This window comes from Neopelma chrysocephalum, unplaced genomic scaffold (assembly GCF_003984885.1).
Source record: "Neopelma chrysocephalum unplaced genomic scaffold, ASM398488v2 Primary Assembly neopelma1_59, whole genome shotgun sequence".
Taxonomy (NCBI): domain Eukaryota; kingdom Metazoa; phylum Chordata; class Aves; order Passeriformes; family Pipridae; genus Neopelma; species Neopelma chrysocephalum.
Genome location: NW_020897714.1, coordinates 23,880,474 through 23,900,057, shown reverse-complemented (window position 1 = coordinate 23,900,057; position 19,584 = coordinate 23,880,474). Strand labels below are relative to the sequence as shown.

The 19,584-nt window shown below is 44.9% G+C and overlaps 1 protein-coding gene and 1 long non-coding RNA gene across 4 annotated transcripts in view; both read right to left on the bottom strand.

Moving 5' to 3' along the window:
• Positions 1 to 19,584, bottom strand: part of HIPK2 (homeodomain interacting protein kinase 2) — a 123,685-nt gene that overhangs the window by 47,897 nt on the left and 56,204 nt on the right. The window lies entirely within an intron of this gene.
• On the bottom strand, positions 10,938 to 19,287 carry LOC113966160. Its single transcript, XR_003533723.1, has 3 exons — positions 19,277 to 19,287; positions 16,753 to 16,758; positions 10,938 to 11,367 (listed from the first exon to the last, which is right to left on the bottom strand). It is a non-coding gene; the product is annotated as an uncharacterized LOC113966160 (long non-coding RNA).

Genomic DNA, 19,584 nt, shown 5'->3' with positions numbered 1-19,584 from the left:
TCAGAAGTACTTCTCAGGACATGAAGGCAAAGATCCACCCTTTCTTGAAAGAAGGGGCTCTCTTATGTATACATTCCTATCTTCAATTATCGTGACTGCCTGTAACCATTTAGCTCTCTGCTAAGTCAACTGCAGGGTTCAAGAACATTTCCTGACATTCTTCACATTTTTTTTACATGTTGCAATTTTATCTGGTGTATATCATATGCTTTCCTCCAGAAATGCCTGAACCAAAATGTCCTCCTCCTGACAAAGGAGTTGGGACTTCATGAACTTGACTGCAGCTCTCAGAAACCTCATCGCTTGAGAGCTGTGTTAGAAATTAGTGAAAACAGGGCAAGTTTGCCTTTGATAGGTAAAATCACAGTACATTCAAGCAGCAGGGGATGCAAATGGACCAACACCTCCCCTTAAAGACACTTTCATCCAGTTCTATGCCCATGAGTTTATCGCCCCAGCTTCCCTGTCCCTCCACCAGAAACCTTACAGTGTACACCTTTCGTTTCATCACCTTCTTTACTTCACCCTTCCCCACCTCTATCCCTGCAGCTCCCTGACACCTATTTCAGCTGTGGAAAGCCATGATTTTTGGTTTAACTGGACCTAAGACAGAGTCAGTGCTGCTGCCTGCACGGCCAAGGGCAGGCAGCCTCCAGCTGGGCAGGGGCAGGACAGAAGGTCCCTGCATGAGGGGCAGGTCACTCCCCACCATATGATTTACTACCAACACACGGCAATATTTAGGGAGCTATAATAAGGTGGTACACAAGCGCTTTACCAACAAACAAGATGGGGAAAGAAATAACTGTATTTCCCCTGTTATTCTAAGGGTAGGTTCACCAAAAGGTTAGTGAGAAAACAATACAGGCCATCGATCACAGGGACAGCTAACCTAGAAAGGTTACTGTGTGTTCCTGCCTCATTTTTCACATCTATAATTACCCCGCCGCTTCTCTTCACGTCCCACCCATGGCCAAGCAGCAAATGCCAACCACCGCTGCTTTATTAATTATGTATTTTGCTTATGCCCATTGTCACCGCCCCGCAACGTGCCACGGCGGCTGAAGGATTAAGTAGCGCAGCTTCTGCGATCCCTGCAGGGCAGCGTGGCCAGGGAAAGGGAGCTTGAGGGCTTTCCTGCCTTTCCTTCACCAGATGTGAGAAGCTACCACCTCTCAGCGGAGGCTGAGATGGGACGGAGGTGGAAGGGATGCAGCTCTTTACACCTGCCCTGTGAGAGGGAGAAGCAATGTAGGGGCATATGAGGGAAGACCGTTTCCATTCATGAAGGGCTCGGATTTCTTTTGGATCTTCACCCAACTGAAACAAAATGCCAATATTGCTGAACATACTTAGCACCTCCTAAAGCGCAATCCTACTCCGAACAGTGCCTGTCTAAAAACAGCAACGCCAGGCTCCTTGTTTACTGCGTCTTCCTGATGCCTGATCTGAATTTCTCAGTCTAAAAGGAAAAAGAAAAAAGAAAGTAATTTTTCTATCTACCAGTCCAGCAAACCCAACCTGGGCTTTAAGAGCCACTCTGGACTCATTTCTTGCATATTTATGCACACAGACACGAGCAGCCAAATTATGGGTTATGCAGAGATGAGCAGGGGAAGCGCAAGGCAATGATTTGAAGACAACAAATTTGCAAGGAACTCAATGTGTTTCTACCCAAAATACAGCACCACGTTTCTGATTCAGGGAAGCCTGAGGGTCTTTTTTTTTTTTTTTTTTTTTTTGCTTTGGGGAAACCTAAAATAACTTCCTTTGAGAATTTGTGTTCTGTAACCACCATTTCATCCTTCTGCAGTATTTCTGGATCCAGGTTTTTCAGTTGTAGAATAATAGTCATCATGGCTAGGCTTTGCAAACGAAGATTTGGGAAAGGCTCTATCCACATTTGTTACAAGCACGCTGGTGGCTAATAAGGCCAATATGAGACAGACATGTCCGATTGCAAAAGGCACACCAGGAATTGTTGAGGAAGAAGAGAACTGCTCATCAAGCACACCTTGCACTGCCTTCCTGTCACATAAGAAAAGCAGAATAATAGTAAATACGTATAAAATAACAAAAACTTCTGCCTGATTGAGAACCATTTTCTGTTCTTGCTTTTTTCTGTCCCACCAGAAACTATAATTAATTCATGCTCCAACAATACTAAAATCATTATTTTCTCACTGCAACCATATATGCAACAGGACTCACTGTTGATGAAAAGTGGAATAGAAAAAATTTGCTGACAAAAGCAAAAAGATTGCATGACAAAAGCCAGCACAATGATACAAAGTTGTATGCATGTCCTGTTTTGGGCTCCAGAGAAGTTCAGAGTGGTAATGAAGAGAAAAACACCCTGGAAAAGCCAGTAGGAGTAGGCTCAAAAAGAAATTAAATACTGAATTTCTCTTGAGAAAAAAACCTAGAGTAAAAGCTTTTGCAGTGTCTTTGAGGTTGCTGAGCTCTACAATGTTCACCTCGGGATCCTGATAACAAAGTACTAGGCACAGGTAGGATCCAGAAAAACCAAGGAGGTATAGGCCGCCTCCACACTGTCAAGGAAAACCAAAAGCACAGCACCTGTTGACTTGCTGCCCTCCAAGGATAACTCCCTGTATTAAATGTAACGACTCTCACCACACCAAAATATTCTAACGTGGTTCCAAATGATTGTGGAGGGTCAAAAAAAACCAAGCCTGACAAAAAAAAAAAAGAGCATCAGACCAGCTGGATCCACAACAGACTATGGAGAGGATGATGGAAAAAATCCACTATCGACATCGGTTTCCATGTCCCAGAGGTGAAATGCAAAACCTCTCCTTCTCCACACGCTTCTCCAAACCCTTCCTCATACAAACTCACTGCTCCCATGCCTACAAGCACTCAGATGAGGCTTCCCTCAGCCAAGTTCTCAGGAAAGCAGCACAGGATGGCTATAACCATGACCTGCCATCTTTGGGATTGATCATGGCACAGATATTCCAGCTACAGGCACAGTTTGTTCAGCTCTTCAACCCCTCTTCACAGCTCCCCCCTTCACTCAGTGGAGTATCTCATTACTGAACCTTTGTGATGCTCCACACCAGATCCCTGTTACTGGAGGTGATCCTGGCACCTCTTCCAGACCTGGTTGACAGCTGAGATCAAGGGAAAACCAACCAGGAGCACTGGCTTTTTGCATTGATGCCCATCCTGCACACAGACAAGGCACGGATGGCTCCTGACCAGAAGTCAGAGCTACCATCAGTACAAAACCTGGATCACAGAGCTCATTTGAATACAAGAGAGTAAAAGCCACCTACACCTACTGCTGGCTGTGCTCTGTGCCCTCCTCCCATCCCCATCCCTTGTGTTGACTGCTCCAGGAAGGCCTGGTTCCAATGGAGAGGGCCACTGACACTGTGCCCAAGTACAGTTTGCTGGACCAAGGGAGAAGAGAACTGGACCAGGAGATATCTAAAGCTTCTGGTTTTGACACTGCCTGCAAGATCCTCAGGGACATCAAGAGAAGAGCAGGAAATGCCCTTATTGTGTTTTTAGGGTAATTTATGACAAAATTTGAGTATCTCATGTATGATCGATTTTAAAGATCTAAATTTAATGATAGGAATTTTCTTGCCCTCCTGATTAAGCCCATTTACAGGTCTTTCAGATTGATGGTTTAGCCATAGATGGGGCATATGTGTTTGGGGACATTTCTTGGTATTTCTTTGAATTCCATTGTTTATTTATTTGTTACAGAAACAAAGAGCCGCATGCTCTGGACTGGAGCAACAGCCACAGACCCTCCAGAATTGTTATGGGTTCTCTGAGGATCCATCTCACTCTCAGAAAAATCTCTGCCTTTCCACTTTTCCTTGAAGTAGCAAACTAGATGAAGGAAGGATTAATTAGCTGATGTTTGTAAAGCCTTTTGAAGATGAAAAGTGTTATTTTTATTTTCAAGTCTCACCAAGGGAAAAAAAAAAAAAGAAAAGGCCAGAGAAAGACTTCTGCTGTTTCCTACAGAGAGAGGTCTCAGGACTGAGCTCCTGTACAGAGACACTCCTCCAACACTAGATATTAACTGGCAAGCTGCCACCGCAGCCCTTCCCTCGGGGCATGCATTAACAGGGTCTCTGCCCAGCTGCCTATTTTCATGAAACATGTAGAACTCAATACCACTGAGACCTCTCCCTCTGCATCGAATTTGCTTGAATTTGTCCACCAGATTCCAAAGTTAGGGGGAACACAGCAGCAGTGTGATCACATACACCTCATTTCTTTAGAAAATCAGACTAAAAGCAAATGAGGAAGGCCCTTGAATACAGATGAAGAGTGCCTGGCTACCCAGAACCCTGATGGGCTATTTTCTCCTGAAGTGTAAATTACAGAAGTGATTTATCTTTCTTAAAACATTTTACACCTACTGTTGGAATTTCTGTATGTGTCCTTTTTCTTTTTTTCCCCTTCTCCTTGTGTCTTTAGAATCACAAGGATGCACTCAAACAGAGGCATGCTGTGATGCAGGACAAGGATCCCCTGGCAGCTGGAGAGCAACAAGAAGCTTACAGGTGGGTGCCCTGCCCTAGGAAGACAAAAATAGCAAGAAGACAGACAGGATTGCAATGTATTAGCCAAGCGGTGCTTAACACCCAAGACAAGGACAACAACGAGCTGCTACAGGTCAGGCCTGAAGTGAGCTGGAAACCCAGAAGGGGAAGACTTTCTAGTGTCCAGCCCAATTACAGCTCCTTCAACTCTATGATCTCATCAAAATCTCGTGACCACCAAAAACAAACAGGATGCTTGCTTCGAGTTATCCTGTTAGGCAACAGGTAGAATATTAATCTCACTGATGCCTAAGGTCCAGCTCCAGGTATGTTCACTCCCCCATGATCAGGGACAGCAGCACCTGTCCTGACCCTGCTTTCACATGAATTCCTTTCCCTGCTCTCAACTCAGCAAGGCACAATGTGCAACAGCTGAGAGGTCCTGCATAAAAACAGCCATCTGGTGAAGGGGCAGGAAGAACCAGTTAAAAACAGAGTAGCTCCACCATATGGAGAAAATAATTCAGTTGGGCAGTGTAGGAAGAAGCAAACCCTATTATAATAATTGTGTTGCCAAGTGATGTTGCAGACTTGTTTTTCCCCTCACGGCTTCAGCACTGATTAAGAACAGAGCTTCCCCCATAACATGGCACCATCTCCACAGAAAGATCAAACTGTTCCCCCTAGTGACTTGTGGGAATACCATGTTAGCACCAAAACGTCTACAATGTGAACTGAGCACGGAGACAAGAACACTGCATTCCCTACCACCTTGCTTATCCTTCCATTCTGAGTTAAAACACCAAGACTTTGGGATAAGCCAACCCAGTTCAGCTGGACGGCACCCTGGGGAAAGCTGACTCAGAATTAGCACACCAGTGACAAGTTAGGTTTGGAAAACTTCTGGCCCACCAAACCCAAGGACAGGCAATGCAAACCTGCTTGGGGCTAAGGCACCTCTCTTCCTACACATGGGAATTCTGGCCCTCCTGTAATCACCCATGTATTCAGGACAGAGCAAATTAATAAAGCCCTGATTATAAAAGAAGTCCTTCTAGAACAGCTCCCCTTCTTCTTCAGGCTGTTGATAAAAAAGTACCAGGGGTGCCAGCTCCAGAAGTACTTCATATCCTGCAGAGTGAAGGTGACTCCTCCCTGGAGATCACCCTAACGGCCTCCCCCCCACAGGAGCTATTGCTACTTGGGCTCCTAGGGTCCTGCAATCAGATTACCATCACTGAGAGCTAATTATGTGCAAATGTCAGTTTCCAAGGTCCCACCCTGGCTCTCCTGGGAATTGGTCAGGCAAGGATCTGTCTCTCCTGCTTGTCCCTGCCTATTTCCCCTCACAGACTAACAGGCAGCCCCCCAGACCACAGTGTCAGTACCATCACCTCGGTTAGCACGTGCTGCTGCTGAGCCTGGCACACAAGGCAGAACAGATGCCCAGGCCAGGCTATCACTGGGTCAAGGGTAGATCTGGATGTCAAGCACAGGCCACCACACTGAATGATGGCAGGTAAGCCCAACTCTCCTGCCTCTGACGGAAATACCCTTCTGCTGAAACATTTGTTATGGGCATGAACTCAGTCTGAGTTCAAGGCATTAGCTTTCTCTTGTTAAAAAACTTGCTCTTTCCCCCTTTTTCCTTTGTTTCCACACCCTCCCCTATCCCCTTCCCCCTTTCTCCCTCTCATCCATCCCCATGCTGTGGCTTTCTACTGGCTGCATTTATTTCCAGACATGCAGGATTGTAACCAGAGAGATTTCCTTGCATGAGAAGCCTTGCAGCTTGCAGCCAAAATGGACAAACCCACTAACATCTCCAAGGGCGTGGAAGACGGAATGGGAAGCACAGCCTCTTGCTGCAGACATCATTCCCAAGCAGGCAAAATCCCACTCTGAGGCCAGTTAACGTATTAGTCATTAATTCTGGATAAAAGGAAATTTATTTGCACGGCCCTGCTTAGACAAGACTGAAATCTTAACGTGCCCCTCCCCCTGCTCTCCTTTAATACCTTATTAATATTATACAGCAGCACAAGCCAACATGCAAATAGAGCTCTATGCAAATACGACTCAACGCAAAGACAGCTGCACTTTGTTCAGTGCGTTAGTGCAACTCCAGAGGAATAGCCAGGGGAAAAATAAATCATATAGATGATAGAGAAAGCATGTCTTAGCTTCCAAATTTCCAGGGAGAAAGCCGTGTGTGCACGTCTGTCAGAGCAGAGCTTACCAAATTTCATCAAGGAGATAAGGTAGTTAATACTCTGCTTAATTACCGGCTGCAATGTTCTTTTTGGGACGCCAAGAGGATTGCCCTCCAAAGTGTCTAAGGCTCTGTCTTGAAAAACCTACTTCTAAAGTGGACTTAAAAAGTACAACTCTGCTCACTAAAAGAAGTACAGTCAACTTTTCTGTACATTATTTCCCTGTTTACTATTTCACATCAGATACACTCAGTTTCTAGACAGAAACCTTGTTACGGGCTTTCCCTGAAGCACAGGCCTGCAAACAGCAGCCCTGAATTTGAAAGTCAATCACTTCCATGCCTTCCCAAGCACTGCTACCAGCATTGCATTAATTGCTGCTGGCAATCAACAGGTCCCCAGGTATAATGTTGATGAGGGGCAGAAGTATTCTTACCAAGAGAATTCTGAAGAGATACCTAACAGAATGAAAGTTTTACTTCAACACATACACTGTCTGGTTCCTTGGAGCAGAGTCTAGATCAAGGGTGCTCTCAGATCTGGTGATAACTATCATTCTGCTTGCAGGCAGGTATGAAGTTCCATTTGACTCTAGCTGTAAGAAGCAAGCCAACAGGTCAGCCCTTAGGGTGTGGGTAGTATCAGAAAGACCCAACACTTTGTATTTCCATAAAGACAGCTGTTGGACTTCCAGAAACTTTAATATATCCAGGTAAGGCAAGCACTTCCCACTTTATAGCTGGGAAGACTGAGAGATGTAGCAGAAAAATAATTACAAAAAGTTCACAGAAGCAAACAAGAAAATAACTTCCTCTGTCCCAGTCTTGTATGTTAGCCACAAGACCATCTTTAGTTACACATGCCAAGTTTAATAGTAATACACATCACTGTAATTGGTGACCTTACATTTAGAAATATTTCTCAGCTGTAAAGGATAGCTGAGAAGGCATTACGGTCACTTGGAGCACTTTTTGAGAACAAGCAATCCAAGGAATGTAATTTTTGTTGAAGAACTATTTGGAAATGAGGTTCCCAGCTGGAAAGCTCATCTGATAGAAATGACAAAGGAATGAGGGCATCTGTCTTACCCAATAAATACTGAAACAACATGTCCCTGCTCTTAGCATAGGAACTGTGAGTCTCCAAGGAGCTGGAATTCAGGAGAGAACTGAGCAGGAACACCTTGCATCCCTCAGTGGTGACTCTTCCAGCTGACACCACTTCAGCAACGAGCCTGAAGGAAGGGCTTGTTGAAGTTATCTCCACATGCTTCTTTCAGGCATTGGGTTTTAGATGTTATGTAAATACCAACTTCAAAATAAGGGAGAGGAGAATGTTACAAAACAATATAACAACTGAAATGTTTACAAAGCAACATCCTGTCTTTGGTGATCATTGATTCAAGCCCAAAATGCAGTTAACTTTGCTGTTAACTGTACTCCATACTATTATCCCACATGCTGCTCTTTATTACAGATAACGTTATAGATCCACACCTGCTCCATGGCAGTGCTTTTATTTAGAAATAACCATAAGCAGACAACTGGCAACACATCAGAAAGGGCCTCAACGATTTTATTTTTATTTTATTTTTTAAATTTCAGTGCAACCACTCTTTTAGTGTTTTTCCTCCTTTATGTAACTGGGAAAGGGCTGAGGTGAGAAGGATCCCACACAGAAAAAGAGCTGGCTTGCAATGCAGAAGAATGAAAGCACTGCTAAGAAAATGAGAAGACAGCTGGCTTCCACAAAGGGTGCCAGACCTCATGTCTAAAATTAAAGAATCTCATGTTCTGAGGAAAGCACCTAGTCTCACCCTTAAGTAGAAGATTAAGAAGCAAGAACTGGAACACACCATGTTACCATTAGTGCCCAAAAACCTTACACAAGTTAGGATCCAGACTAAACCCTACATCTGTTGGTAGTACCCAACAGGCTTTATTTTTCAGAGTTTTGTTTCAAGACCTGCATGAATAGACCTACCCTATGGTCACTTGTAATAGCCCAGCTGGGCAGCCCTAGAAAGGCCAAGGACCAAGAGAGTCATTAGGCTGGCTAAGCCCTTTACCTAGGTATGATCCTTCCAGGCCATGCAAGACAGAAAAGAAAATGGCATTTTACTCCTGCTTCAACACCGGTCACACTGCCACATTCTTGATTGGAGGGAGACATCCTGATTAACAGAGATGAGTAACAAAGCTGGTACCAATATAGGCAACTCCTGTAAAGGTCTAGTCAGATGTGAAGAGCAAGTACCACCTGCAGAACCTGGAGTCCCACCTCCATGGAAAGCTCAGGGAAGCACAGACCCAGCTTGACTGTTGTGGAGGCTGTGGTTTCCGGGTACATCTCCTCCTGGTGGCACTGCTGGTTTAACCAGTCTCTGCCCAAAACCCCAGGTCCCACCTCTGATCTTTCCCTTAGGACAAGCTGGTACAAATTCTCACGTGGTCACATGAGAGTGGACCAGCTCCAAAGGACCAGGGAGGTAAGATGGGGAGAGGGAGGCATCACTGCTCAGGCAGCCGCTCACCAAAGGGCACGTGTGTGATCATGCCCCAAGAAGACAACTTGGTGAGCTCAGGACCAAGCTATCACACACAGGTATGTAAAAATCAAGCCAGAGCAACAAGCAGAGTGACAGACATCAAAGCGGAGGAACCCACTGCCGGCCCACGGCTCATTTCTCCTACGCTCCCAGCAGCGCGGTCTTTCAGGTGGTGCTCGGTGGTTTGGACATTAATCACAGATGAAGGGTATTTTCTCTCACATGAAAGCAGAAACCCCCCAGAAGGCAGCCTGCCAGAGAGGGCTGTGACTCACCCGGGTGCCTGGAGGAGGGGCTGGCAGAGCCACGCACCTCATAAGGGATCACAGACCTTATGCTGTCCCTCATCCTTGCCTGCGGAGCTGCCAGAGAGGCGAGCTTTGCTTTTCATATTGACGCATAGTAAATTAATCTCTTTCTTTTAAGAAGGAAGGGGGAAATTGCATCACCTCCCCAGTTTCCCAGCACTTGAATCCTGAATGTGTTTCCCACCAATACCACAAGCAACGAATCTCCAGAAGGCAAAGAACAGCACAGAGAAGGAAATGGAGAATTTACCACTCCCAGTCAGGTAACAAATACGGGATAAAAACATCCCTCTCAAACAGTTAAAAGTACTTTGGAGAAAAATCTCTTACACTTTACCAACCTCTTCCCAGTTTGCTTCTATTTACAAAAAAAAAAAAATCCACTCTCAGTGATGTAATTTGAATAATTAGTTTTGCATCTACTTTTCTTGCATTGCTTTTGCACTGACTCAGGGGTTCACATAGTACTTCAGTCTTTGCAGATTTTCTTTAAGGCATATTTTCTCCCTGGCTTTGGGCCAAGCCCTGGTATTCTTTTTACTTGGGGAAAGTCCTCAGGAAAGTCTGTCACAGATTTGTTTCGAATTATGGGTCTTTGCCTGTAAAGATTCATCTCTTACCATCACTGACTAACACCTGAAAACAATCTAGATCTGGTTGTCGGGAATTTGGTAGGATCACAGAAATTACTTAGCTACAGCAACCTTGGCCGCAGCAGGCTGCAGAAATGACCTTCACACTCCATGGGTCAAACTATGAGAAGCCACCTGAGAATCCATGTACGCCGGTATTGGTATGAGAATCAACACTTATTTTCCCTGCTCCTACTTTCCTGGAAACTAACTATGATGACAAGGTCCCAGGCAGCTTCATTTGCTCTTCTGGTGGGCAACCAGCAGAAGGTGGATGCAGACCTTCTCCCTCACTCCCCATCCTGCCATGCCCCTGCCCAGTCACCCCCTAGTTCAAAGTCGCTGGAGGCCTTGGTTCTTATCATGAAATGTTCTGCCAAATCAAATGTAAACAAATGACATGCACAGTTGACATGGCAACAAAGCAGCCCTGCACGCAACGGCAGCATTTAACTCTCCCGGGCTGGGCACAAATTTGCAGGAAAGACCAGAGCAGGCAGGAAACTGCAGAGGTAAAAGAAAGTGTCTTCTCTCCTTTCCCCAGGTGCCTGGAGAAATACACTGTTCAGCACCCGGGAGTTTGCTGAGAAAACTGCCAGCCCATCTCCTGCAAGATGTCCTCAAATTTCCAGGCAGTTTTTTGGGTGGCATGAGAAGAACACTAGAGCATCACACATGTTTATAGATCTCAGAGCCCCTCAGAAGGAGTTCAGCACCTCCGACTAGTCTTTCTTACTGAAGACTGGTAGCATATCCCTCTCCCGTCGTGATCCACCCTTGTGTACAGATCATTCACAGGAGCAGAGCCCAGGCACACACACAACCATGATAAAAAGCAGGGGAGAGTGAAAGGGCTCAGGGAAAGGATATAAAAGCACACTGGTACAATCACTTGGTATACAATATTGTGTTATTCACCCCCTTTGCAAATCTCCCACCAAAATATAGCCCCAGGCACATACATATTTAATAAAAGGTGTCAAAGTTGCCACTGCACTTGGGCTTACCTTGGACTGTGCAGTTTCATCAGCTCCGTTAGACTAAGTCAGATTCAATGGAAGCTAGGAGCCAGAAGGTAGGTGTTTAAATGCAAGCACTTTGGGGCAGGGACTGCAACAGTTTGATTTAACACTGCTTTTCTCTACAGACCTCATAGTTTTCTAATTTTAGATGCCCAGGACAATTTTCATGCTCTGACCTAATAAAAAAATACCATGTGATGTCAAAGAGATCTCACTTTTATCGTGCGGAAAGCACTGTTCCAGGTGTGGGGGTACAAATCCCTGCAAAGCCTGCACAGGGTGCAAATACTTTGGGAGCCTCAGCACTGGGAAGCATCCTTTTTGGAGCAGACTATTTCAGTTTCACCTCTCCAAGAAGGGGTGTGATCTCTGAGTGCCTTTCCAGGAGAGCCTAGCAAGGCAATGTTAAGTCTGCAAGGCAAAGTCCCTTTAAATAAAAGCAGCTGCTGATGTTAAGATAAGCATCCAAGCAGTAAAAATAATGAAGCTGGCTCTTAAATAATGAGTGCTGATGGCCCCCTCTGCTTGCATTCCTAGTCTAATTACTTACATGGTTAGCTCAGCCCTATATGCCTTTCAAATGCTGCCATTTAAAAATGAAAGTTAAATCCACTTGGAGAGGACAAGAACTAATGGGAACTACAGTGCGTGCACGTTGGTGCCAGAGGTGAGGGTCCTACCACAGGGGCCTTTCCCCTGCGTCTCTACTTTCAACACAAAAACACAATTTAAAAATCAAATGAGTTACCAGCTTACAGATGGAAGAATAGCTCTTTAAGATGGAGGAATCCGCAGCTTTTGAGCTTGGGAATTCAAATTGTTGCCTAGTATGAGACATTATGAGGCTTGAGTTATGGTGCTGATGTCAGGGAAGGCAGGAGGAGAAGGCAGGAGGAGCAGCTCCTGATAAACCACAGGCTTGGGTCACAGCCCTGCTGCTGCCCTTTGCCTGGGACCTCCTTCAGCTCCGCCCAGCTCCAGGAGAGCACCCGTGAGCATCCTCACCCCCTGTGGCACATGTCCCAACCGTGCCCCAGTCACACAGACAGGCCACTCACGGCGCACAGACACGGATGTGAAGTTCCACCAGCAAATCCATAGGGTTCCTTGCACAGCCTCCAAGATCAAATTAGAGGGTTAAAGGTTGTTTTTAAAAAAAAAAAAATGGAAAAAACAATGGTACAGCACAGATGGAATGGGATCAAGAAACTGCAGAAAGATTTGGTGAAGAGGTCAGGGCCAAGAGCATCACCCCACTGCCACAAGAAGGGTACCCACCTGAAGAAAGGCTGCAACCCCATAGGCTAGCACCCCAGCTGATGTTTCATATGTGCTCTTCCCATTTAGTTTGGCACCAACATTTTGGCTCCAGAAGCTATCCTGGCAACAAGTCCTTTCCTGAAAATTTATCACATGCCTTTATACAAAGCTGCCAGAACCATTTATAGACAGTTATCTAACAATACCTGCTTTTTCTTCAGTCATTAAAGAAATAAACAGAGGCTGGAAAAGAATTAGTATGGAAAAGGGGCCTCTACTTGGGAAGAACAACAGCCTCGGACTACCAGAGACAAGGGAACGCTGCCCTGCCTCAGAGACAGGCTAGCGTGACAACAGTGATGGATTACAGAGAGGGATTGCTTCTCAAAATGATGTCCAATTACTCTTCATGCCCAATCAAATTGGTTTTAAGTTATCCCTCAAGTGAAAGAAGCATTCCTGACCTGGAAGAGAAGGCAGGGGCTTTGTGTGTAAATAAATAATCAGAAATAACCATAGGCTGATGGTGCAGTTGCTGGGGTCTATCAGAGAAGAAATGAGAAAAAGGAGCTGTAATAGATTGCTATCTCATATCTGTGAGGATTTTTTCCGAGATCTGTAATTTATGACAGATTGTTTTTATGAGACAGTAAATGATGATTTATAACATTAATAAGCTGCGATAGGTAAGTTCCCCAAATATGATTCCCCTGTGTACTTCCCCATGTCAGGGATGGAAAAGATTTTCCCTTCTAATACGAAGATTGAACCTCACAAAACCCTTAGCACCATTCCATAACACAAAAGCAAGTCCCGTGCTTGTCAGGGACACAAACCCAGGGTGCAGCCTGCCTTTGTCCCCATCCCAGAGTGCTCGCCCTGGAGCAAGGAGGAGGGAAAGAATGGCTGGGCTCACTCATGCATGCAAGTCCACACAACTACGGGTCCTGGCTTGCAAGGTGCTCGGGGATGTGCTGTGCCTTTTGTAAACAAAGCACCAGCTATACATCTATGCCCCTGGATAAATAATGCATTCACTGCAAGCACTGCATATCTCTGGTGCCAGTTTTCCTGCATTTAACAACTCCAGAATGACTCTGATCACTTCAAGAAGGGACACAGGCGAGCCTGACAATTACTTTTCTTTTACAGCCTAGATTTGGAATAAACAGCTTGGAGGAATCCAGAATTGGATTCCCTTTGCTCCTTTCTCTAAAGTCCTCACAAATTTCATACCTCCAAAAAGCCCCTGCAACCAGCTGAGAGCTCAGACATAAAATGTGGTCGTTAATGAAGATGTGCCTCTACTTCCAGAATGTAATTCATTAGGAGAGGAGTGACGGGGAGAGCAAAAAGAGGGAAATCAAAAGCAGCTCCCTTAATGTTCACAAGTATTCTATGAACCAGGAGTCCAGTTCTAGGGAATACGAATAGTAAATTGCTGAGTGACTTTCTAATCTAATTATTTCACTTGCAATTCAAATTATTTTCCAATTAAAACCAAGCTAATACATTCTGAAATGTAAATCAGACTCTATTACCTCTTTTTAATTGCAATGCCTAAACTATTCCCTTTTTCCCTTTAATTGATAGAAGTCAGGGGGAGATTTCCACACATTCTCCTTCAATCCTGTAGGGTTATTTCATGCTGGCCTTGGCAGTCTCACCATCCTTCACCTCTGCCCTTGTTTCCTCCATAGTAGAGGCTGATGCTCTCTGCTTAATGAAAGCAAAAACCTAGAGAAAGAGCCAGAGGAACAGCTCTTTTCTCCTGATGGCAGAGGCACAAAGGTACAGACAAAAGATGTCCCTCAGGTGCCAGCTCTTGCCCTAGAAACAGGGTGTTTGTCCCTGGTTGGTGAGGACCAGAGAGCCCTGGTGTGGTACACACAGCAAGTTCCCGTAGCTTCGCTTCTCCTGCACTTGACTGCTGCCTTCTTGCAAAAAAAAAAAAAAAAAAGGAAATAAGTACAGAACATTTTGTCCATTCAGCCAGCCTAAGTCAGATATAAATACATAAAGAATGAGCAAGGAAGCCTCTTCCGTAAAGGGAAGCTATTTTTGATTTAAGCAGGGCCCTTTCCAGACTGAAAACTTTTGAATAAACTTGCAATGTCTATATTACTTCCCTTTTCTCCTTAAAACTAACTCTGCAGACTACCTCTGCTCTTGAGTTTCACCGTACAGTTGCCTTTTTTTCCCCTCCAAGTTTCTTGCAAGTACTGATAACCAATTTTGACCTCAGCAACCACTCACAAGTACCTCTTGCTCCAGGATGAGTGTCCTCACTCTCCCCCCAACTGCTGGTGACCTCCACAGGAGTTGGGCCCCTAGATCCCTACACAGCAATGCCACCTGGGAAGTGGATGATTACAGCATGCCCACCATCCGGAAACACCGGCAGAGGAGCACAAGGCATTCACTGTCACCACTGTTTTATCTGCACGGGTTGGAAGTGGGTAAAATGCCAGGTAACTGCCCATTGACTCTGCAGTCCATGTCTGTGTCAGCCCCAACCTGCGCTCCTGACCCCACTGATCGTAATAGGATGGATGCAGCTGAGCAAGCAAAAGGTGCCGTGAAGGGTGGGTGCTCATTCCAGAAGTGAGAGGCATCAGCTCCTGCTGCCCACAGGAAAAGCAAGTGAAAACCAGTGAAACCAAGCAGTCACACCCCATCTGTGTGGGCAGCTGCTCCAGCCGTGATGGGCTGTGCTCTTAAGCTTTCCCCTTTTTGAGTCAGAAATCTGAATTAAAGGAAAAAGAGAAAAAGACAAGAATAAAGAATGGGAGACAATCAGCCTGGCAGACAGTAACTGTACTGGCAAGCAGCATGAACCCTCACCTGTATTCCTCTATTAATGGAATAAATTAATAGAGATTGCAGATGTGGAAAGGCTTACTTTGAATCCAGAAGGTGCCTAATCCAAATTTAGTGTGGATTTATACTTCCCACAGTCACACTGCCTTCATACAAGGTTAATGGAGATCCAAGTCAAATAGAACTACCCTCCACTTTGGTGCAAATATGCTCTTTTCTATTGTTTAATTTTTAAGCATTACCTTTAAAATGCTCTGGGAATTTCAAAATTCAGATTCACTTCATTCTTCATTCAGCAAACATCCTTTCCCTACCTGTGCTCTTCCTACAGTTTGATATTAAAAATTGTATTGCTTTGTAGTTTATGTCACTACAACATACTAGAAATCATTTGGAGAATACAAACTATTAATTGCCCTCACATATAGAAAAAAACTGGTATATGATTATTTTGTTCAGGTTAGTCCTCAAGTGAAGTGGAATTTTTTTTCATCTGAAAAAAATTTCTCTAAATATTTGAAGTATCTAAATATATATATATATAAAATATTTTAACTATATATTATGCATTTAGATTCTTGAGTCAGAGAATTAGCCAGGCAGTTAAAAGGTGGGATGCCTTTTGAGTCTGAACTACCAGCACCCTTTAAAAATTGTATGCAGAGATACTTAAAAAAACCTCTGGCCATAACATACAGTTTTCTAGAAGTCATCTCAGCAGATGGGTGGTGATCTTTTATTATGGAAAGCATTTCGGATTTCTGGTTCACTGTATTGTTTAAGCAAGGTACAAAACAAACCCAAATCTTAGATGTGAAATCCCCATTTTCAATGAAGAGGGGAGAAAGGAGAAGCAAAAATCCCTAGTGGCATTTTTATGTGTTTAATAACTCACTGGTAATCTCTTCATCATCCAGGTGACGGTAATCCAGCCTGTCTCTCCCTCTTTAGGGCTTCCAGTGGCAAGCTGCGGCTCTCCACGCCACAGTGACACCCCTCAAAACCGCTACAACCTGTTATGTTTTTCTCTTCTCGGTTTTAAGCCATGTGTTGCCTGGTATGGCCAGCCCACAGATGAAACAACACTGTGTTCATCCAAATCCCTCCTTCCCAACAGGTTTGCCGACCGCGGGATGGTTTTGCACTTGCTGTCCCTCCCAGGTACTGGTGATTTCTGTGTTTGATTGCTCTGATCTCTTCAACTCCTTCTTACTACAAGCACATTTCTGAGAGAAGCAGCAAATGCAGGGGCCAGTGTGAGCAGAGGCAGTGGAGGGTTTGGTACTCGGCTTTTGAAAACAAGGAGGTTTGAGGAAAAGAACAGAACGGGAATGACCCCGCGCTTCTTCCCTGCTCCAGAGTTTCGTTTTGCACCTGGCTGCTCACCATGAAGGCTTCTTGGCACAGGGGCCATCACCTTCCCCTGTGGTTCTTCCCAATTCCTTCCCCCAATGGATGCTGAGGATTTTAAGAATCTGAAAGGCTCTAGGCAGCTGTGCACAGAGAAAGGATGTCCACCTGGGCAGCTCTCCACTCCCCAGGGCCAGGGCTGGCACATAACACCAACCACCCCAAACCCCTTTTCATGTGGGATGTCCTAGGGCCTGCCCAAAGCAAGAGGTGTAGAAAGAACACTGGCCCTGGGACATCCCCATGCAAAGGGGGATGGGTCTGTAAAAATTAGAAAAGTGGGAAAAAAAAGAATTAAGAAAAAAAATAGCATAGCCTAGACTTCCTTGGCAGCTGCTTTTCACAACTCAGGAAAATTCTGAAAGCAGATTTTCTAAGAGCCGTCATTGCAGTGAACCTGAACCACAAATAACTCCACAGCTGTTGCACTGGAGATGCATGGATTTAAATCAAGAGAAGCAATTCCTCTAACTTCAGTATCAGGGAGAATCACAGAGGTATTCTTCTCCCACCCAGGCTGTTCCTTCAGGTTTTCTCCCAGGAAAGGATAACCTAAAACATCACTTGCCCATCTCTGAAATCACAAGATTATAACTCTTTTTTTTTTAAGAATGTATTCAGTTTTTTTTAATTTAGCTTGTTTTCAAACTCCTTTTTGCAATACCACTGAGGTCTAGAAATGCCTCCCCCTTTCTTAAAGTTAAAACCCCGATTCTGTCAGGTAGGCAGAAAGTCCAAAAAAACCCCTCTCAGTTGCTCCCACTTGTTCTGTCCTCCCATTGCAAAGAGGTCTCAGAGTGCACGAACAGGCAGCGGCCCACAGGCAGCAGACCTAATCCAAAACAGTCTACCCTCAAAATGCCCCAAACACGGCTGTTGGGTCCTTGGCACCAACTGGTTTGCTCTCCAAACCACCTCCCACCTGGCCACACTTACTGCAAAGGCACATAGAGCCAGTCTCCTGGGGTCCCCCCCCGGGTTGTTTGTTCTCTGCTGTCATCCATCAGGAGTCATTTTATGTTTCCCATCTCTGTGCCCATGCCCAGAACAGTGCAAATTTCACTGTGCATCCCTTTACATGGAAGAACAATAGCACAGGCCTGATTTATCACATTACCCTTTGATAAGCCCAAAGGATTAAGAAAATTAATTGAAAGGGTTAATATACATCTGTAACAGGCTATCCTGGTTATGACATTTAGCTTCCCTCCCACAAACGAGTTATCCGGTCTCTCCTCTAGAGTAGAGGTAAATGTCAACAGAGATCAACAATCATGTATTATAAATATACAATGCGTAATTTTTTTCTCCTGTTGTTTTGAAGCACTGAAACTGCTTTAGATGACAGGCATGAATACTTAAAAACTTTAGAAATAGGTTTTTCTGAATCCTCCTAAACTTTTAATAACTTACAAATTGTGCTGTCGCCTACAGGACAGCACCAGAAAGGTTCCTGTGCCAAGCAGCAACAGCCAAAAACCAGCTTCACTTTCACTGTGCTGAGCAGGTACCATTTCCCACAAAGCAGGCATTGTACCTGCTGGGTGTCAATTTGTTATACCCAGACAGTGGGGTATTAAATGCAACAGAAGATCTGCAGAAAAATTTTCCCAGTTCAGTAAAATGTTACAGACAGCTCTCAGTTCTGATGACATTGGCTTCTCTCGCTGTCCGAGAAAGACAGAGCCCACACAGGATCTGCTTCCACATAAGAAAGCAGGATCTGCTTTACAGTAGGCACACATGTGCTAGATAGCTGTTGTTTACTAGGTCATGTTGATTTTGCTTTCAGCTATGTTTTCTTAGGCACCCACGTCTCTTCATGTAGGAGTGCCTTAGAAATTACAAAATATTACTCCCACTCAACATGCACTCGTGTATGTATACATTGGGTTTGTGTGTACACAGCTACAGAGATGCCCACCATAAACAAACATTTGCATCCATAAGCTTTCAGAAAAACAAAGATATTTTTCCATCCCTTCACAGGAAAGGACTGCACCTGAAAAGAGCAAGAGCTGCACCCTCCCTGCTTTCATCCACTCCCCTCATCCCAACAGTACTTTGGAATCCCAACTCCTCTGTGCCTCACTTCCAAAGGGACCACATTCAGGCACAGCTTTGTTGGCCACCTCTCTCCTGGGGTAGACAGAGGAGCAAAAGGGGGTCCTGCTCTGCTGAAAGCCTTTCCCTGCAATGCAACTCACTTGCAACTCAGCATTTCCCCACAGAGGGGCCTCCAAATGCACAGATAATTTCACTCTATTCCTTCCCTGCCTCTGAAGCATCCCTTCTGCTAGCTGTGGAAAAGCCCAGTTTCTTGGAAAGAAGCAGATTCTTGCTTAAGATAGGAATTCCTGTTACGGAAGCTGATCTCAATCAAGCCCTTCCCTTCTGCCACAACCTCCACCCCAGTTTAGCAAATTCACCTTCCTGGAAATGCCTTGGCTATAAATACAGCCCTAAGAACAGCCCTTGTGACATTTTTCCCTTTACTACATAAACTTTCCACTTGCCTAAATCTTCCCAACAAAAGCCACCACACAATATAGACTGAGGAAAGCAGCACTTTGCCGGAGGAGCAGCGTGGGTGGCAGCAGGTGATCCATCGGCACACGTTTCGGCATGGAGCTACCTTGCATGTGGATTTGCAAGACCATAATATAAACTATCCAAAGGATTCATGCCCCTGTGCTCAGTACCCCTTGTGCTCCCCACCTCGCTGTCACCCCAGGTTTGTTTAATTTCGTAAGCAATGGTTTACAGAAGCCACGCAGCAGAAGTTATTAACGCTGCTTTGGTATGGGGAAAAATCTCATTAACGTCAGCAAAAGGAGGA